The sequence below is a fragment of the Cervus canadensis genome, chromosome 25 (genome assembly GCF_019320065.1).
Source record: "Cervus canadensis isolate Bull #8, Minnesota chromosome 25, ASM1932006v1, whole genome shotgun sequence".
Taxonomy (NCBI): domain Eukaryota; kingdom Metazoa; phylum Chordata; class Mammalia; order Artiodactyla; family Cervidae; genus Cervus; species Cervus canadensis.
Window position 1 is genome coordinate 13,563,313 of NC_057410.1, and position 21,993 is coordinate 13,585,305.

Below are 21,993 nucleotides of genomic sequence, written 5' to 3' on the forward strand. Positions count from 1 at the left end.
ATATTTAACCATCGGGCTTCCTTGGTGGCTCAGATGATAAAGAATCTACCTGCAATGCAGGAGACTGGGTTCAACTCAGACACAAATGAGCGACCAACACTTTCACTTTTCACTTGACAATCAGTGGTGTGTTAGATTCAATGACTTGACTTGGATACTTTGTCTGTGCCATAGCTGTGAGGGCTGAGCACACCTGTCAAAGGTCTCCTATGTCTCCAAAGGTCATAAAGTCGATGTAGTGCTCCATGAAAGCCCACCTGTGTCATCTCCAGTATTATCGTTTAAATGTGCTGTCTGCGTCTCCATGTACTACACTGCTCATAGTTACTGGGTTTCTTGCTATAGCCAGGCCACATACTAAGCATTGTACACAGCTAGCCTCACAATTCAATGATGTCAGTGTAACTGTGTTTCAGTCAGGATTCAGGCAGGAGGCAGAAACAGTACTAGTCATTTAAACAGAGAAAATGGATTAGAAATAATTGCTAACAAGGTATGAAATTGATAACTAGTACTTAAAAGGGTGGGGCCTCCCAGGTTAGCTCAGCTGGTAAAGAATCCCCCTGCAATGCAGGAGACCTCAGTTTGATTCCTGGGTCGGGAAATTCCCCTGGAAAAGGGAATGGCAACTCACTCTGGTATTCTTGGGTTTTCCTGGTGGCTCAGACAGTAAAGAATCTACCTACAATGCAGGAGACCTGGGTTCGATCCCTGGGTTGGGAAGATTCCCTAGGGGAGGGCATGGCAACCCACTCCAGTACTCTTGCCTGGAGAATCCCCATGGACAGAGGAGCCTGGTGGGCTACAGTCCATGGGGTCAAAAAGAGTCAGACATGACTGAGCAACTAAGCAGAACATAGCAACTGAAAGGGCAGAAAGAGGACTCTACATACCAAGGAGGCAGCAGGAAGCAGCTACCACCCTGGGCCTGGGGGAACCAAAACAAGAGGCTGAAGTTATTAAACTTTAGAAATATAGAGGAGGAGAGCTTCAGACCTGAACCTCAGGCCTCTGCAGGGCCTGAGGGGTGCCAGGGAAGCTGACTCTGCAGGTATTAGGAAAATGGCAAAGTGAGTTTAGTTGCTGCTATAGGAAAGAACTGCCACTGCTGTGATGAAGTTCTGGGGGAAAGGACGCTCAACAGGAAGCAGAGGGGAGGAGCAAACCCCTTCTTCCTTCTCAGCCAGTTGGCAAAGCCAGAGTGTGATCTGCAAAGCTGCAGCCCCAGAGACACAGAGCAGAACATGGAAGGGTAGTTTGGAGATAGGAACAAAATAGTGAAATACCTGGAACAGAATTTTGTTTGACATATTAAAGTACTGGGACACAAAAATATTTAAAAAGTAATGAGTGCATTACTCCCAAATGACACAAATCTGAAGATAAGAAGCCAAGATCAGAACCTACGTCCACCTGTGCTTGGTCACTACACAGACTTCTTTCTTTCTGTTGCCTTCCATGCGCTTGTCTCATTTGTTCATTTATACAGTCAACAACTATTTCTTAAGTGCTTGCTCTACGTCAGGCACTGTGTTTGGTTCTGGGGAAAATAGAAACAAAAAGACACAGTGCTTGTCCTCAGGGAACCGCTCTATTTCTGTGAATAGTATTTTGGTTTTCTGTGGCTTTCTCTCTCTCTCTGACTTTCTCTGTAGGCACGTCTGGTCTGCAGTTGTACAGTCCTTTCTTTTTCAATTATTTAATGTCTGGTCTTCTCTTCCTTGCTGTCTAAATCTCTTTATATCTTTTTAACCTGTCCTGGCCCCTTTATTTTCTTCTGTTATCTTCTTTTTTCTTCCTCATACTTCTCTTCGTATCAATGGCCAAAATGCAGACCCAAAGGTGGGCTCTGTTCTTTGTCTTCTTTTTCCACAAGTCTCACAATCTTTGTTCTTAAAACTTTTTAAGTGAATGAGTGGAACAGTTGATGGTTCTCTATCTGAAAACACAGACAAATAAATCTAATTCAGTGGGCTTCTGAAGCCATGCTCCGCAGAGCACAGATCCCTGGCAAAAGAGGGAGGGTGGATGTGCTAAGAAGAATAAGGCCAGGTTCCTTAGAGCCGGGCCAAGCACTGAGAAATTGAGCAGAACCCAGAGAGTTTGTCAGCCCCCAGTTTCCCCCTCCCCGGCGGGGCTCGGAGAGCGGAGGGGGAGGCCGTGAACCATCCAGCAGGAGTGGCTGGGCTGGAGGCAGCGCTGCCCCATCCTTGAAAGCTGGAGGCTTGATCTCCAAAGGCAGCGAGTTCTGGATAAGGCCTCTGGCCAAAGGAATTAGGAACTGGGCGGCCAGGACAGCTGTCTCTGAGCTCTGAGAACAAGGACCTCACGCTGTGCCGCGCTGCGATGCAGGCAGGGGCTCCCGAGGAGCCCCCGTGAGACTGATTGGATGAAGCGCTCCCTGGTCATGCCTTGATGCTTCTGGGTCTGCCACCCCAGCGGCTCCCAGGAGTTGGCTTCCTGCGCTGATGGAGACCGACAAAGGCTGCTTGTACTCAGAATGTCACCCTTCAGAAAGGTGGGAGGCTGGGAACCCGGGTGGAGGAAGAGGACCGAGGGCTGGGAAAGCCTTGTTTCCTGACCTGCCTCTGCCACGCAGGCGGCTGCAGTGTTGACAAGACTGGAAATGTGTGGGAGGAAGGGAAGGGGCTGGCCCATCTCTCCTCCCTCCTCCGGAGGTTGCAAAGGTGCCTGAGGGAAGTCATGTTTCATTTCTGACAAAATTTGGTCAAGGGCCACAACAGAAATTCATTTTTGGTGGGGTCTTTCTGGAAGGGAAAAATACAAAATGTTCTAACTCATCTGCTTTAAAATTAAAAGCAGGAGCCCTGTGAGCCTTCAGTAAAAACAAGTAATTAAAAATGCACGTATAGCCGTTCCCTAGCTATTAAACTCTGAACAGGAGTGATGTGTCCAAAGGAAAAAAAAAATCCACAATTTAAATGTTTCATAACATTTTTATTTTAACTTTTAGAGACATTATATGTTTTGCTGTCTGCTGAACCAGAGTATATGGAGTACAATCTAATTAGCATCGTCCTTATAGACATCAATTATAGTAAATATCTCCAGACTTTTACTTTTCCTAATTTTCTCTTTCTCATCTCTGTTGGGGTATTACTTATGGCTGCTATGAATGTTCTCCTCTAGAAGCAGACTACAAAACCTCTTTTTTCTGTTCCATTTTTTGATTCTTACTGAAGGCATGAAACTAGAATCGCTTATTAGAATTCTGTATAAAACAAGAAGCAAGTGAGCAAGGTGATCACTGGAGTCATCAGACCCTGACTTTTAGATATAGATGCAGAGACACACATAAATGAACTTGGACATGCTTTTTTTAAAAAAAACAAAAAACAGAAATTTAGATTAATTCACTAACTACTTACAGACCTTCATCTGAATGCCAGGAACTGGGTTAGACAACTGAGGTCAAAGGAAATAAGTCTATCTTTCCTTGGGACACACATAATTTATAGGGGAGAGAGACGCCCATGATGGGCCCTGACAATAATCAAATGTTTTAAGTAAGTGCCAGAGAAATGCTGCTGGACTACCAACAAGCAGCCTTAGCCCAGTCTGACCACCTGGAGAAGTCATCCTCAGGGTGAGTCTCAAAAGATTATATTTATAGGACCTGACTGAAACTTCTCTCCCTTACCACGGGCATTTAATTGGCAGTTTTGTAATGGAATTTTCTCTCTTTTACCCCGAAACTTGTCGAAGGCTGTAGGCTTTAAATTAAAAGCATACTAATGCATTTTTAGTATAATGACAGTTTGAACTCAGGCACAAGTATCATATTTGAAGTCTAAGAGTGTAATTGGCACTTAATGAGGTAGAATGTAGTCACAGCCCCGCTAGAGAACAGTTCATGATTAAAGAGCCAGGGGCCTCATACCAAAGAAACCCACCAAATCCTTAAAAATGACATTATCAAATACTAGTTCTTTTTTCCTCCAGCCTTGTTGTTCCAATTCATTCCTTGATTCTGTGATCCACTCAATATGCAGGCAGTAAATTTCATTAAAAATTAAATAAAAACAAAACTGAAATTAATCTAGTCATATCATATCCTCATTTTTAATTTGGCCAAAGATAACAATAGGATATTCATAGAAGAACTACAAGTAATCTATAGGTATGTTAGAAGTAAGTGATCGGTCTTATGAATAATGAAAGAAATGTTTCTCCTAAGAACAGACATGTTTCCCTTCAAAGTCATAATGACTAAGATCAAATTCAGAAAATTTAATGTTGATTTAATAATTACATTGCCAACAAAGGTCCACCTAGTCAAGGCTATGGTTTTTCCAGTGGTTATGTATGGATGTGAGAGTTGGACTGTGAAGAAAGCTGAGCGCCAAAAAATTGATGCTTTTGAACTGTGGTGTTGGAGAAGACTCTTGAGAGTCCCTTGGACTGCAAGGAGATCCAACCAGTCCATCCTAAAGGAGATCAGTCCTGGGTGTTCATTGGAAGGACTGATGCTGAAGCTGAAACTCCAATCCTTTGGCCACCTCATGCAAACAGTTGACTTATTGGAAAACACCTTGATGCTGGGAGGGATTGGGGGCAGGAGGAGAAGGGGACAACAGAGGATGAGATGGCTGGATGTCATCACCGACTCGATGGACATGAGTTTGAGTAAACTCTGGGAGTTGGTGATGAACAGGGAGGCCTAGCGTGCTGCGATTCATGGGGTCGTAAAGAATCAGACGCGACTGAACTGAGCTGAACTGAATAGTGAAAGCTATGGTTTTTCCAGTAGTCATGCACGGATGTGGGAGTTGGACCATAAAGAAGGCTGAGCACTGAAGAACTGATACTTTCAAATTGTGGTGATGGAGAAGACTCTTGAGAGTCCTTTGGACAGCAAAGATATCAAACCAATTAACCTTAGAGTAAATCAACCCTGAATATTCACTGTAAGGACTGATGCTCAAGCTGAAGCTCCAATACTTCGGCCACCTGACATGAAGAGCCGACTCGTTGGAAAAGACCCTGATGTTGGGAAAGGTTGAGGGCCGGAAGTGAAAGGGATGACACAGAATGAGATGGTCCAATGGCATCACCATCTCAGTGGACGTGAGTTTGAGCAAACTCCAGGAGATAGTGAAGGAAAGGGAAGCCTGGCGTGCTGCAGGTCATGGGGTTGCAAAAAGTTGGACACAACTTAGTGACTGAACAACAACAATACTATCATCTGAAATGTAATCTGCTTAATTTTGCCAGTAACCCCAGTAATATTTTGTAAAACATTCCCCCCTGCTAGTGTAACACATTGCATTAAGATGTCATGTCTCTTTAGTGTCCTTTTATCTGGAAAGTTTCCTTAGTTTTTGTCTTTCATGACATCGATATTTTTGAGGAGTGTATTTCATTTGTTTTGAAGGATGTCCCTCAATTTGGTTTGTTTTTTCTAAATGAGATTCAAGTTACCATTTTTGGCAGAAATTAGTTTTGTGTGTTTTCTTGAGGGTGTCATCTCTCTTCGTGTAACACTGTGGGCCCTGGAGGCCCCTGAGATTTGGTCTGAAGTCCTGCCTCTGCCATGTCTTGGCTCTGTCATCTTGGCTAGGGTACTTACTTCAGCCCAGCATCTGTAGCCTCAGAATATAAACCTGAGTTGGCCAAACAGTTGGGTTGGCCAAATAGTTTGCTTGGGGTAAGATGGTATAGAAAAGCCAGAACAACCTTTTGGCCAACTCAATACTATGTCTCTCGAAAGGCTGTAGTAAAGATTAACAGATTTAATGAATTAAAGGAACCTAAAACAACTCCTGGGCTTCCCAGGTGGCTCAGTGGTAAAGATATTTTCTATATTGCTATCTTTATTATTCAAAATGTTTCATAATAAAATAGAAAACTAATGGAAAAGACCCACCATTCTATTTGAATGTAAGACTGTTCTTCTAATACCAGAGACCTGTCCATATATTTCACTCAGCTTAACTGCTGTGGTGATGTGAGAAACACTGTTACTTGTACGTGTTTGGCTTGGCAGTGGGTTTATTTATGCCTGGACCATCTCTTCTCTCCCATTGGATATAAACTCTCATAAATCAGGAAGAGGAACTGTTCTACACACAGTGGACTCCTTTAGAGCATTTCTTTCTTTTTTTTTTTTTTTGTCCCCAGAATTAGCAGCTTCTTGCACACAGTTGGAGTTCAAAACTTCTTTGGATGAGTGAGCTCAAGCTGACTTTCACTGAGCTCTACAACAGGGGGTTCACAGTGAGGGCTGCCCTCAGGGAGCTCACAGACTAGAGTAGGGATTGTCAGAGGCACCTAACTGGGCTGGACAAGAGGATGACCTAGAACAGAAGGTGCACAGCCCAGGTGATTAATTCTGACCAGAATGGTGGGGCGGAGGGGGTGGGGCAATCCCATGGTTAAATTCCCCATGTATCGGTGTTCCTCTTTGGGCTTAAGAGATCGCTTGCCCTAGAGACTTGATTAAAATATGCATCTCTTACCTGGCAGGAGTTACTCATCAAGCCATCATCTTCCATCATCACACTGGAAAGCTGACTTTACCAGACTGGCTCCAAGATTCAGCTAGACCGAGACAAGTCATACTGGGAGTGTCAAAAATTGGCTGCTGAGACAAAGGAAAAGTCTGGATGTTCAAATAGAAGCTGAAAGGTACACTTACCAAGAAGAGTTTGGGAGGTCCTGACTACTGAAAGGCACGGGGGTGGCCACTAGTAGGTGCCATGAGGGAAAGGAATAAGGAATGAGGTAGATAAGAAAGTGGGACAAGGTCACAGGTTTAGTGTGCAGGGTGAGGAAGATAAGCATTAGCTATTTATCCATCAGAGCTTATGCAGCCTCATCCTGTGATCTTTGTATAAAGACTCAATAGTTTATAACACAGTAAACACTCAGTAAATGCCCCCACACTGCCTGGAAAACATGCCGGTGATAGTTACGACAATGTTGCCCCAAGGAAGCCTCTTGGTTTCTGCTTTACTCCTGGTGATGGAGACAGCTGTCTCCAAGTTGGCCCTGGAACCTGCCTGTGCCGCCTGAGGCTATTTGGGCTCAGATTGAATGCTCTGATGTGCTGCTACTTGTTAACAGTTTTCTTTGATGTGGTCTGCTTTGGCTGTCTTGTTCACCTGGTGGGGAAAAACAGCTTTGCTGAGGATGAGCTAGAGGGGAATTATAATGCTGCTTGTACTTCATAGAATGTCAAGCTTACTGTGAACCCTTCCTTCTCTTGTTTTCTCTTACTCTTCAAGACTTGGAGAGTGGTGTCACCTTTTCAAGGAAGTTTTTGCTTTACCTCTTTTGTTCTTACTGGGTGGGTGAGCAGGAGCTCCCCACAAACCTTCTTCGTATTCTTATCCTCCCACTTACAACACTGTATAGTGTTTATCTGTTTGTCTGGTTCATTGACAGTCTTCCTGGTGGCTCAGTGGTAAAGAATCTGCTTGCCAGTGCAGGAGATGTGGTTCGGTCACTGGGTCGGGAAGATAGCCTGGAGAAGGAAATGGCAACCCACTCCAGTATTCTAAACACACACATCAGTATTCTTGCCTGGAGAATTCCATGGACAGAAGAGACTGACAGGCTACAGTCCATGGTGTGGCTAAAGAGTCGGACACGACTCAGTGGCTAAAGAACAGTACATGGCACAGTGCTCATAGAATTTGTTCAGTGGAATCAAGCTGATAATGGGCTGGAGGCTCCTGTTCTCGATTTGCTATACTCAGGCCCACTGATTTTATCTTTTTTGTTTGTTTTGCTTTGCTGTGTTGAATACATAATAATGTTTTAGGAATTCCTTGTCAATGTGTGTTAGTCACTCAGTCATGTCTGACTCTTTGCGATCCTATGGGTTTTCTAGTAGTCATGTATGGATGTGAGAGTTTGACCATAAAGAAGGCTGAGCACTGAAGAATTGATGCATTTGAACCGTGGTGTTGGAGAAGACTCTTGAGATTCCCTTGGGCTGAAAGGAGATCCAACCAGTCCATCCTAAAGGAAATCAGTCCTGAATATCCATTGTAAAGACTGATGCTGAAGCTGCAGCTCCAGTACTTTGGCCACCTGATTTGAAGAGCTGACTCATTAGACAAGACCCTGATGCTGGGAAAGATTGAAGGAAAGAGGAGAAAGGGACGACAGAGGACAAGATGGTTGGATGGCATCACCGTGTCAATGGACGTGAGTTTGAGCAAGTTCCAGGCAAAGGTGAAGGACAGAGAAGCCTGGTGTTCGGCAGTCCAGGGGGTCACAAAGAGTGGGACACAACTGAGTAACTGAACAACGTGGACTGTAGCCCACCAGGCTCCTCTGTCCGTGGGATTCTCCAAGTAAGAATTCTGGAGTGGGTTGCCATTTCCCCCTCTAGTGGATCTTCCCAACCCATGGATCAAACCCACGTCTCTTATGTCTCCTGCATGGGCAGGCAAGTTCTTTACCACTAACACCACCTGGGAAGCCATGTCAGTGTGTATAACCTATCAAATTCTTTTTACCTGCTACAAAGCAATCCACGGATTGTGGGTAAAGACTCGGCTTGGCTTAAATAAGAAAAGAACATACGAAAGGATATTGGCCAGTTCACAACATTTGTGGGAGGCCAGCAGGGTGGAGCCTGAAGCCACGCAACCAGGAATGCCCACTTACACTATATGTGAGACTTTGGAGGGGGAGATCCTATAGTGGAGACCCTATTGCCTCTATTTCCCAGGCAAATGGTGCTCCGGGCTGCACTCTCAGAGCTCCTCCAATGCTGTGTGAAGGACCCAGAAACCTCCACCCCACACTTGATGCAAAATTGCTTTCCCCACAACGTTCACCTCCTCTATCACCATCACAGTCAATTTTCCATCCTCAAGGGGACAGAGCAATAGAGTGATCTTTAAGAGACAATCAAATTTTGGGTTGCCAAAATGAGCCATGAAAGTGTAATGGTATATGCTAACATTCATCATTAAATAGAAAAATAGATCTTATACACAGTAGCCACAAAAACTGTGAAATACATAGGAACAAACCACGAGATTTAATTAGATCTTGGCTCTGGTATCCAGGTCCCCTATGGAGGCAGGGGGCATAGAGTCATTGACTGCAGATTTCGTCCTCCTTCGTTATTGTGCCAGGAAAGGTGAAGTGTAATTTCACTTTAGCACCTCTCATAGGCACTAAAATTTATTGACAGAATCATAATTAAAGTGACAGGTGTGCTCTTGAATTAATTAAGTGCTCACTTTTATGAAGGGTATACTGCAACATGGAGCTTATTTGACTGTCTATTCATGCTAAGCTACCCTCCACTAACCTCTACCCCATTTAAACATACATACGGAAGGTAAGGAGGAGAGAGAACTGGCCTGTGGCTCTTCCAGTGTGACAGCATGAATAAAATCTGTTTTAAGAAGCATTTTTGATGATTTCCTATCATCATGTTACATTTACATTGGTCATATTTTCTGAGCCATAACTCAGACACATACTTTGAAAAATTTGCAGAATTTTCTCTTGGTTTCATGGGTCCTCCCCTCCCATGGTCCTGAGTTCAGTAATGTGCTAAGGATTATTTGTAATAAATGTATTTTGCTGTGATATACATAGCTTTGAGTCATGTTCACTTAAAAAAAAAGTCTGCTCCAGATTGGGTGTGGAACTTGGGCAAGTCATTTGGAATCTTCTAGTCTCTTGGAAACCAAGAAAATTACACATACCTGGCAGAAAATGAGAGTTAAGTGAGGTAACATGTATGAGAACATTTTAGGGAAGAATGAACTAGGCTGTCAAAATGCTAATGATCTCTCCTTGGGTTGAGCTCCTAGGGGTCTGGAGAATCATCTTGTTATTATTGTATTTGGATGTCTCCCCACTGCCTGGCCCAGTGCCCAGTATAGAGACATAGCTGAGTAGTTGCCGCCACAGAAGCAGCAGCAGACATTTATCAAACACTTATTTTCGTATGTGACACGGGACTTGATATAGGCACTCTCACTTTAGACCTCAAAAATTCTGTTATATATTATTATAATCTGCATTTTATAGACAGAAAAATGGTGATTTAGTTATTAAATCAGAATTCTAAACACCCATAGGATCTCTCCCTGCAATCTTCTCCAAAGAGTGTTTTTCTTCCTACTGATGCCTAAAGCAATATAATTAGAGATTGCTTTGTTCGACATGAAGTTTGTGGCCTCTTAGGGGCTTCCCTGGTGGCTCAGATGGTAAAGAATCTGCCTGTAATGCAGGAGACCCTGGTTCGATTCTCAGGCTGGGAAGATTTCCTGGAAAAGGGAATGGCTACCCACTCCAGTATTGTCTGAAGAATCCCATGGACAGAAGACCCTGGTGGGCCACAGTCCATGGCGTCATTGCAAAGAGTCTGACAGGACTGAGCAACTAACATTTTCACTTGGTTGCCTCTAAAAATGCAAACACTTTGGGACTGCACCTCCCCAAGAGAAGTCAGCTTCTCAGGTCTTCTGGGACCAGGTTTGATAAGCAGGATGGAGATAATGAGAGGAATTGGTGGGGGGTTGATGGGTAAAGACATGGATTGTCCTCAGAGCTCCTTAATCAAATATCCAGGCCCACTAACAGAAACAAGATGGGGGAGCAGGAGGATGGCTAGAAAGCAGACCGAGGGACTTCCCTGGTGGTCCAGGGGCTGAGACTCCATGCTCTCAATGAAGGGACCTGGGTTCCATCCTGGGTGAGGGAATTGGATCCCCATGCAGCAACACACAGTTCACATGACGAGACTAAAGATCCTACCTGTAGTAACTAAGACCCAGCGCAGCCAAATAAATAAATCAAAATATTTTTAAAAATTGTAAATGGCTTCTTTCTTAAAAAAAAAAAAAAAAGCAGACTGAGCTGGGCAGAGGCCAGACGTTGAGATGCCATGTGGAACAGAGATAAGAAGCTAAAGGCACCAGGCTAGAGAAACACAGACAGCTGCAGCGCTAGCATATAAACGTAACACATGCGCACAGCCGCACACCTGTCTGGGAGGCACGGGCCCGGGAGAGCAGCCCATCCATCAGTCTGCAGTCCAGGGACCTCATTCTTTCAATTTGTTAGGGACCTATACCCTTTTTTCCTCCTCCCAGCAAAGTACTTTCCTCTCCTCCCATTCCTACTGCCCCTCTATCACCGGTCATGTAGTCAGCCTGAAAATAGGTTTGAGGTGGTAGGCCAAGTCCTCCATATTATTATTGTTTTATTTACTCATGCACTCAACCACCTACAGGCCGCTGATCTGCCTAATGAGGGAAGCACAGTTAAAACAAGTTCCTGCATGAATAGCAGTGAAGAGCAGGTTCACCTTGCTCAATACATTGCTCACCAGACCAGTTAGATAGGAGGAGGCCCTCTCTGGCACAATGTTCCCATGTAAAAGGCCTCCATTTCCTTTCAAGTTTACACATTCAAATCCAAAGACACCACTATCTGGTCTGCAAGAAGGGAACACTTGTCATACACTTTAAAATGAGAAACTACATCCTGGATACGAATAAAATAAGAAAAATTGAAATTAGGAAAGCAAGGAGATGGTCCATTTGTTTACTCTTTCTTTCTTTGACTGCCCCGGGCCTTCCTTGCTGCATGCAGGCTTTCTCTAGCTGTGGTGAGTGGGGGCTACTCTTCAGTTGCAGTGTGTGAGTTTCTCATTGTTGTGGCTTCTCTTGTTGTGTAGCACAGGCTCTAGGGGACTCGGGCTTCGGTAGTAGTGGCACACAGGCTTAGTTGCTCTATAGCATGTGGGATCTTCCCGGACTGGGTATCGAACCCGTGTCCCCTGCATTGCCAGGCAGGTTCTTAAGCACTGGACCACCAAGGAAGACCTGGTTACTATTTCTATCACTGGATTTTTAGCATCTCTTCTGTTTTGCAAGTTCTGCAATTGTTTTACTATTTTTCTTTTCCTACCTATGCTGTCAGGTCATTTTCACACCCCACCTGGTCTAGCTAGGTCCAATTGTTGATTAGAACATACGTATTTTACTAACTTTTTAATACTCCCTGAATGTTTCTGAGAGGTGGAGCTTTCCAGGGGCCTTTGGGCTCTCACTCCAGGGACAATCTGGAGTCTCTCTGAGTCTCCCTTCCCACCCTCTCTTCCTGTAGCCCTACTGGTCTTCCTCCTCCAGAGTCCAGAGCCTAAGTGTGGGTGAGAAAGTGATTTAATTTTGATTTTAGTGCTTACTTTGCCCGTTGAATAATTTCACAATGCTCAAAAGCAGAAGTTCTGTCCAATGTTTAGAAGCCATTACATCACTCTTCTAGGGCTTCCCTTGTGGCTCAGCTGGTAAAGAATCCACCTGCAATGCAGGAGACCTGGGTTCAATCCCTGGGTTGGGAAGATCCCCTGGAGAAGGGAACGGCCACTACTCCAGTGTTCTGGCCTGGAGAATTCCATGGGCTGTAGAGTCCATGCGGTCGCAAAGAGTCGGACACGACTGAGCAACTTTCACTTTCACACCAGTCTTCCAGAAGAAATAATATGAATAAGTTAATTAGCAACAGTTGTTGCTAAACTGAGTGTGGGTACAAATATGCTCTCTGGAAGGCAGTTCAGGTGCCCTAGAGAAGGAAGGATGGTGGGGCTACGGGAAAGAAATGACTGGGAAAGGACGTCAGGATCCCAGGCTGTCTATGAGAGTTAAGAGTGAGACAGCCTGACAACCCTGCAAAATTTCATATCTCAGAAAGATCTGAGGAGTATTAAATACTCAGCACCAAAGAATTTATCCTTTCTAACTTTGGTGCTGGAGAAGACTCCTGAGAGTCCCTTGGACAGCAAGGAGATCAAACTCAATCCTGAAGGAAATCAACCCTGAATATTCATTGGAAGGATTGAGGCTGAAGCTAAAGCTCCAATACTTTGGTCACCTGATGTGAAGCGCCGACACATTGGAAAAGGCCCTGATGCTAGGAAAGATTAAGGGCAAGAGGAAAAGGGGGCGGCAGAAGACAAAGTGGTTACATAGCATCGCCAACTCAATCGACATGAATTTGAGCAAACTCCAGGAGAAAGAGAAGCACAGGGAAGCCTGGCGTGCTGCAGTCCATGGGGTCGCAAAGAGTCAGACACAACTTCATGACTGAATAACAAAAATAGCAAGCTAAATACCTGTATTCTGATTCGCTGCTGAGAACATGGCTGGAAAAGGTGGGACAGATGGAAATGGCCTGGGGCCCTCTGTGGGAGAAGATAAATAATAAAATATTCTTTTAAAAATGAATATTTATGGACTTTAAAAGTAAGAGATGTTAAAAGTTAAATAACAGCAGTAAGAAACAAAATGTAATTATAAATTGGACAGTGAATTTAGCCAAAGTATGTGAGGTTTCTCAGAGAGGCTCTTTGTATGAAAAAGTGAAATTCCAAGACAGCATTTCAACAAGTGTAGTGTATTGTAACTGTCCACATTTAACATATGAAAACCTACACGGGATGAATAGCTGCACAAAAGAAGGTAAAGAGGAAACAGAGTGATCTCCAGGATACAAATGAAATCACTTCTCCTACAGAGAACCAGGAGAATCTCAACTTGAATTAGAAAGAGCAGTCAACAAATGTCAACAATGGGATGACACAGACTTTGGAGTTACCTCACAGGATTTGTAAACAGCCGTCACAGAAATACTTTAACAAGCAATTGTGAATATACCTGAAACAATTTTTTAAAAATCTTTTGGCCTCGCCACATGGTATATGGGGAATCTTATATCCTAGACCAGGAATAAAACTCACTGCTTCTATTGTGAAAATTGTTCAGTCATGGCCTACTCTTTGCGACCCCATGGACTATACAGTTCATGGAATTCTCCAGTCCAGAATACTGGAGTAGGTAGCCATTCCCTTCTCCAGGGGATCTTCCCAACCCAGGGACTGAGTCCAGGTCTCCCGCATTTCAGGCAGATTCTTTACGAGCTGAGCCACCAGGGAAGTCCAAGAATACTGGAGTGGGTAGCCTATCCCTTCTTCAGCGGATCTTCCCTACCCAGGAATTGAACCTGGGTCTCCTGCATTGTAGGTGGATTCTTTACCAGCTGAACTACCAGGGAAGCCCAAGCTATTAAAGAATTCCTATTAGGGCTGGAGCAACCAAAGGGTGGCCACAATCAAATTTATGTATCATTATTGTTCTGAAAGTGCCAGCCAAGGCATAAAGAACAACAACAACAACAAAAAAAAATAGGAGATACAAATTTTCCAGTACAAATACAGGAAAAGAAGAAAAGGAAATTGGCAAAATAGTCCATATTTTATACAAATAAACTTACAATATTTACTTGTATAACAAAAAAACCAAACTTTATTCAATTGAAATTATTACAGAAAAATTTATTATACTTTCAATATGTATACATGATAATAGAATATATATTAAAAGAAAGTAAACTGCAGTCAGTAACAATGAAAATATTGAGGAAAAAACCTAAAGTATACTTAAGAAGGGGCTCTCCTGATGGCTCAGTGGGTAAAGAATTTGTCTGCAATGCAGGAGACAGGAGACACAGGAGACATGGGTTTGATCCCCGGGTTGGGAAGATCCTCTGGAGGAGGAAATGAATACCCACTCCAGTATCCTTGCCTGGAAAATTTCATGGACAGAGGAGGCTGGCGGGCTACATTCCATGGGGTCTCAAAGAGTCAGACACGACTGAGCACAAGCCACAATGTAATAAAAGTATGCTTAAGAAGGGGATAGTTGCCCTTTGGTCAAAATTAATTGATATGAAAATTTAATTGTGAAATTGCTAAGCTCAGGAAGATATAGCAATTTGTCTTTTTTGAAACCATTTTAGGGTCCTCTGGTCAAAGAAAATCTACAGAGGCGCTGTAGAAGACATTCTCAAATCCCTGGTTCTCTCAGTTAAGGGGTGGAAAGAAATTGGTTGATGGTAAGTTACAGTAAAACATACCCTTCCACCTTTTGGTTGCCAGGTAGTTCAGATTCTGGATTTTGTGTCTCCAATACCAACCTTCTTGGTATGTTTATAAATACTAACTAGTAAAAAAGTAAAAAGTAAAGAAAAAAGAAATGGCAGTAAACACATAATATTTAGAAGTGAAGAGGTAAAGTATCAAGTTAAGCAGCTGAAAGAGTTCATTGTGATTTCTTTGAAAATAAAGCAGCTGGGAAAAAAATATAGTTAATAAGAACACTATAGAGGTCAAACAAAACACATTTAACAGAAGCAAGAGACCTTAAAAGAAAGATGTATTATTTGTAATACATCTTTGCCATCTTGAGACCTTCACATGAGGACTTCTACCGAGACCTATAGGTGCTGTTCTACGCGAGCGAGCAGGAGATGCAGAACTCTGAGCTCCCAGGACTCCGGGCCCTATCCCTACATCAACCAGAGCAACAACCTTTTCATCTAGTTTACCTTGTGGACTGCCATGTAAGATGATATTTGAAGAGTCTTATACTACCATAACAAATTAATGTTTGAAAATTACTAGCCCAGAAATGTGGCACTGGAGAACACTTCCAAAGCAAATACACAAGCCCATAAACCACCCAGCTTTTATTGCTGCTTTCTGGAGGGCAGCTTTCGGTTGACTGGGGATATCAGTGAGGAGAAAACACGGTTAGCTTCAGCAGATGGGCAGGAATAGTCACAGAATGTGGGGCTCTGGTGAAACAATATACTGGCCCTCAGAATGGTCACCTAACATGTTTGGAACTCCGGCTGCAGCAATAAAGGAGTGTGATCGTTTCGGTCCTGGAATGAACATTTGAAAAATGAAGGATGTATACACAAAAAAAGATCAAGTATCCACTGCATCCAGGTGGAAAAACTCATAAATGTAAGGGAAATTGTGGGGAAAAAGGATGATCTTTGAAATCCCAAATCCAAGGGCACTGAGATATATCTCTATCCAAGGTATAAAATTTTTTTAATATGGTCAAAAGTATAAAAGGTCAATATATACATGGAAATTAAACCAGGGATGAATGGAAAGAGCACATTTCAAACTTTAGTGAGGGGATTGGAAGTTTCCTGAGATAGTCCCAATTTCAGGCAGTTTACTCTTTTTTAATATGATTTGATTTTTATGAAACTTTTTAATATAAATAAACACAAATTTAGGGGGAAATACTTTTATCAGGCTAAAGGTTTGGGATTTGGGGAAAATGTGGTTCTTTGATTTGCTTCTTCTAAGGACCATAGTAGTCAGAACCCAAATCAACAGGAAAGCCATTAAAATGTTATGTTATAAATGTTGATCCTTTTACTACTAATGAGATGGGTAGGCTGACACTAGCAGTTTGAGTTGGAAAGTAAAGTGAAACAGCAAGCAAAACTGCTAAGAAGAAACGGTCGATACAAAAGAAAGGTTTATGTGAAGGTGGTCAAAATGTACAAACTTCCAGTTTTATAAGACATATATGTATATGTATATATATAATATAAGTTCTGGGGGTGTAATATACAGCATGGTGACTATAGTTAACAATAGTCTGTAGTATATTTGAAAAGTTGCTCAGAGAGTAGATCTTAAAAGTTCTCATCACAAGAAAACCTTATAATTATGTGAGGTGAATTATGTTAACCAAACTCATTGTGGTAACCACTTTGTAATAAATATAAATATCAAATCATTATGTTATACACTTGAAACATACAATGTTATACATCAATTATATCTCAATAGAACCGAATTTTTTCAAAAGATAAAACACATACTCATCATTCATTAAATATACATATACGTTGCTGCTATACAATTTTTGAAAGGATTTTCAAAAATTATTTTAGTTTGAATTATTTGCAGAATAAAATATTGGGAGAAAGATATATGAAATATCTGGGACAAAGAATAAACTCTATAGTCAGTTCTGTTGTAGAAATGCAGAAAGTCCAAGCGCTTGCCTCTAAAAATCTCCTCTTTGAGATAAATGTTGTGGTAACTTCAGATTCTTTACATGAACTGTGAACCTGCACCAGAACTCTGAAATTTCAAGAAGCATCACATATTAGTCCAGTTCAAAGATCCTGTTATTGTGAGAACTGATTATTACTTTTTAAGGAAGTATATAGAATCACGTTTCTGTGATAAGTGTATTTTTTTAAAATTTTAGTCCTGAAATGCTATTTGGATTCCTAATGCCTAAAGAACATAATTTTTCAATAGTAAAAACTATAGTGCTATAAACTCTCTTAAGATTTTTAAACTCTATTAAATGGTTAAAGAAGAAATAACATGATTATTTCAATAAATAATTTAACCAAATCTTACAAATATTCTAAATCAAAACCTTAATGATAGGATTTTGTATATCTAATCTTCCTTAACATATTTAAGAAATCTCTGTGTCAAACCAACAACTGACATCATGATTAATGGTGAAACTCTATAAGCATTCCTAATTGTGCAAAAGTGATTTACCATAATTACTATTACTTTATTGTATTCTATAACTAAGAACAGTTAGACATGAGAAATAATGGGAAATATCAAAATATACCAAGAACCTACTATGTGTCAAGTATTCCATTAAGATGTTTTTATGATTATTCATTTAATCTTCACAATTTTATAAGATGCTATTGCAACACCAAATTGCTGTTGAAAAAGGAAACTGAGGCTAAGAAAATTTAATTCAGAGATGTAGTAACATATCCAAGAATGGCAAATTGAAATTATAATGGAGTAATCACAGTTCAGACACACAAAAATGGAGTAGGGTGGCTACTGAGGATCTGGTCTGAGGCGTGTCCCTGCACCGCTGAGAACTTGAACTTTCTTTGAACTGTACCAGACCCAAGGACACCACCAGGCAGATTCAGAACAACACCTGCCGGCTGCAACTTTATGGTCTCAAGGTCTCCCCTTGTAACTATGCAACCACTGCAAACCCCAGCCAGTCCTTGCTGTCCAGGCACCGTCACTGCTTGCCAGCTCCAATTATAATTCTTGACAAACAACTTACGTAACTGACTGGCCTTGCAGCTTTTTGCCTTTATAAGTTTCCTCCATTTTGGAGGCTGGCGGAACACAATTCAAGTGCTTATTGAATCTGTGACTCCCAAGCTGCAGTCCTAACAAACCCCAAATAGACACTTTCCTCTTTTAATCAGGTCTCCATTTATGAAATTTCGATTAACACCAATAATAGTAGAGCCGGGATTCAAACCCAGGCACTCTGACTCCAACTCGAAATTATTGCACTCTTAATTTTTAATTGACAAAAGTGTATTGGATGTCTATCACATATCAGACTTATGGGCACTAAAGATATAGCAGCACATAAAAGACAAAAACCCTTGCCCTCGTGGAACTTACAATATAGAAATAAAACCAGTAAAGATTGATTTTGGAAAGAAAGGCAAAATTATGATTTGATGTGAATAACCGTATACACAGAAAATCACAAATTTCAAATGCAAATTATGAGAAACAAGAACTCTCAGCCATTGAATAATTTCTAATTAATATACAAATCAAATTTTTTATATTCAAGCAATAATAAACTGGAAAATTATAGAATACTAATTTTTATTTAGGATAGCAAGAGTGATCAAATATTCATGTAAAAATTTCCAAGAAGATGCAGAGGGCTTGCTTACATACTTAAAACACTTTAAACCAATGAGGCTTATAAAAGAATGAAAATTTTATCTATATTTCATGTTAATTTTTTCTAAATTTAGATTGAAGTATAATTTAGTACCAATAAAAATACTAATGGTGAACTTTTTGTTACATGTCAAGAGTATATAAAACCTCACCTGAAAATGCACAAATTGCAGAGGCATTCTGAAAAATAAGAAAGATGAGAGGATGTTAGCTCCACTACATTGCACATATATCATAAAGCTATATAGTAAACCACTGCAGAACTGGTAAAGAAATAATAAAGAGATCATTGCAGCATAATCAAAAGTTGAGAAAAAACCTACAAAAGAAAATTTAATGTTGATAAAGGTGACAATCACATGAATAGAAAAAAATAGATTCATCAAAAATCTTGTTGGGACAACTAAAAATTTGCTACATAATGGATTACCCTAAAACTCATGGCTAAAACAAGACTACTGTTTATATCTTGTGATTTGGGGGGCAGGAATTTGGGTAGGATCTGGCTAGGTGATTATTTTGCTCTAACATGGTGTTGACTATGTCACTTAGTGATATTCAGCTATAGCTGAGTCAGTCTAGAATGTCTGAGAGAGCATCACTCATATGCCTGGAACTTTGGCAGAAACAGCTAGAAGACTGGGTTCTTCTTGGTTCCCCACTCTCTTCCCAGCTAGCCCCAGAGCCCCTCCATACAACTTCTCCCACAGGCATGGCGCTATCCTCTGACATGGCAACTTAGAGCTCCAAGAAACTAAGGTGGAAGCTATCACTGCTGTCCAATATTAAGCCCAGAACTGGCAAGCATTACCTCTGCTGTTCTCAACTGGCCATGCCAATCACTAAGACAGATCAGATTCATGGACAGGGGAAGTAGAATCCACCTCTCATTGGGAATGTGGTCCACAAATTTATGAATTTATCAATGTCTTTAATCTTCTACTCTAGGTAGCTGGAAGCAACAACAAGAACAAAAATCTGTATCGGGGATGACAGAATATGAGATGGTTGGATGGGCATTACCAAACTCGATGGAGTTTGAGCAAGCTCTGGGAGTTGGTGATGGACAGGGAAGACTGGCGTGCTGCAGTCCATCAGATCACAAACAGTTGGACACAACTGAGTGACTGAACTGAACTGACTGAACCTTCACTCCTTACATCAAAATAAATTCAGAGAAACCAAAGATTTAACTGTAAAAAAGTAAACCAATTATTAAAAGAAAATTGATTAAAATTTAATAGTAATTTATTGGAAAGGGTCTTTTATAGCACTAAATGATACCAAAATGTTTGCTAAATTTGACTTTTTATGCAATTCTTAAATTTCTGGACAACAAAGAAAGAAAACCACCAGAAAATTCAAAAGACAAAAGATGGATTTTTGCTTCTGTCTGTGAAGGAGCAGATGGTACTTCACTATCACTACTAAAATAAACAATTGTCTTCAGACACTGGACAATAGGCAGTTTAGAACTGGAATTCCTGGGAGAAGGAAAGCAAATTAAATGAGCCCTACAATTCTCCCAGCTTCCTACTTGGCACCCTTTCAGGATTGTGGAAAAGAGTGAGGTCGCCCAGATAGAGCTAGGTCTTTGTTGTTGAAGAGTCAGAGACTGGAATTTAAGGAATTGGTAGGACAGAGTACTATAGATGAAAAATTGTCTATAGAGCTAGATCTCCATAAATCTTCAGAGATGTCCCTTGAGTCCTTGACTGAACTCTTAAGTTATGCATATGCAGGGTAAGATTCCACAGGAAAGGCAAAACCCAAATGCTGCTAGAGCTGCCAGATTTAACAAATATAAACATAGGATGCACAGTTATATTTTAATTTTAGGTGAACAACAAATAAGTGTTGAGTATCAATGTGTACTTACTATATTTTATCTGGCAACTCTAATTACTGGAGAATAAACTGCTTCCCAGATGGTGTAGTGGTAAAGAACCCACCTGCCAATGCAGGAGATGCAAGAGACTCAGGCTCGATCCCTGGATCAGGAAGATCCCCTGGAGCAGGAAGTGGCCACCTGCTCCAGTATTCTTGCCTGGAAAACTCCATGGACAGAGGAGGCTGGTGGGCTCTAAGTCCATGGGGCTGCAAAGAGTAGGACACAATTGAGCAACTCAACACACACACACACAAACTGAACAATTACCAGAGCTTGCCCTTGGCTGGGAAATGTTCAAGTTCCAATTAACTGAGATGGAGAGGCAGAGTGGACACTGGGAGAACTCAGTCAAGACTTCAAAATATCTACTTTTTAAGGACTAAACTAGATTTAGCGTATAGGTCAACCCAGATCCATGCTGACAAAGCTTACAGAGACTAGATGAGATTAGTAAATGTAGATAGAAAGGGATAGTAATGTAGATAGTAGTAAATGGGTAGTAAATGTAGATAGAAAAGAGAAGCTCTCCAAAGACTGAACCCTGTCAATAGCAAATGTTGAGAAGTCTGGGAGACTTCACTGGTGGTCCAGTGGCTGAGACTCCATGCTCCCAGTGCAGGGGGTCTGGGATCCATCACTGGTCAGGGAATTAGTTCCCATATACCAGAACTAAGACCTGATGCAGCCAAATAAGTAAGCAAATAAATTTTTTTTTTTTTAAGTCTGGGGGAAGAAAAAGATGGAATCATTGGGGGAAATAAGAAGTCACCAGTGAGGTGTGAAGAAAGCAAGAGTATATAGTGTCCTGGAGGTTAAGTGAAGAAGGTATATTAGGGATGAGAGGATGGCAAATGCTCCTGGGATTGACCACTGAATTTAATCAAGTAAAAGTCATTGGTGAAGTTGATAAGAGCAGTTAGAATGGAATCACGGGGGTCAGAGCCTGAGTGCAGTGGGATATTCAGGACAGAAGGTGAGGAGAAGAATTAGAGAGAGCAGGCAGAGACAATTCTTTTGAAGAAATTTGCTGTCAAAAGTAACAGAGAAATGGGACAGTAACTGTAGGAGGAACTGGAATCAAGAGACTTGCTTGTTTTCAATGAAAGAAACAATATAATGTTTAGCAGCTTATGGCAATAACCCTGAGAGGAAGAAAAATATAATGCTGCAGAAGGAGAAGAAATTTACTGGAAAAAATTTATCAGAGTAAAATCTTTGCATGCATATGAAAGGGATTTGAGGTGCTGGCCTTAGCTAGGTGCATGAATAGCTCATCTCTGGGAAGAGGCAGAAAGGCAGTGTACACGGTACAGATGCTACCACAGGGTAAATGTGTAGCAAAGGTCTAAACTTTAAGTACCTCAATTTTCTTAAGTCAGTAGGCAGGAAGGTTATCATCTGAGGGCAAAGATGGAGGAGAGAGTTTGTGAAGAGTTTGGGGGGACTTCCCTGGTGGTCCTGTGGCTAAGCCTCCACACTCAAAATGCAGGGGGCCCAGTTTTGACCCCTGGTCAGG

General features: G+C 41.6%; 2 long non-coding RNA genes across 3 annotated transcripts in view; one reads left to right on the plus strand and one right to left on the minus strand.

The window, feature by feature from the left end:
* Positions 1-19,597, plus strand: part of LOC122427756 — a 63,868-nt gene extending 44,271 nt beyond the window's left edge. Inside the window, exons 1-4 of one of the 2 annotated variants that reach the window (XR_006265539.1) lie at positions 2,084-2,518; positions 6,487-6,648; positions 14,800-14,895; positions 19,535-19,597. This is a non-coding gene — a long non-coding RNA (uncharacterized LOC122427756). Of the gene's footprint in view, positions 1-2,083; positions 2,519-6,486; positions 6,649-14,799; positions 14,896-19,534 lie in introns of those variants that run through there. The other variant, XR_006265540.1, reaches the window with a different exon arrangement.
* Positions 1,064-20,586, minus strand: LOC122427757. The gene is made up of 5 exons (XR_006265541.1): positions 20,539-20,586; positions 18,739-18,766; positions 13,118-13,186; positions 6,480-6,601; positions 1,064-1,939 (listed from the first exon to the last, which is right to left on the minus strand). It is a non-coding gene; the product is annotated as an uncharacterized LOC122427757 (long non-coding RNA).
* Positions 20,587-21,993: the final 1,407 nt, after the last annotated feature.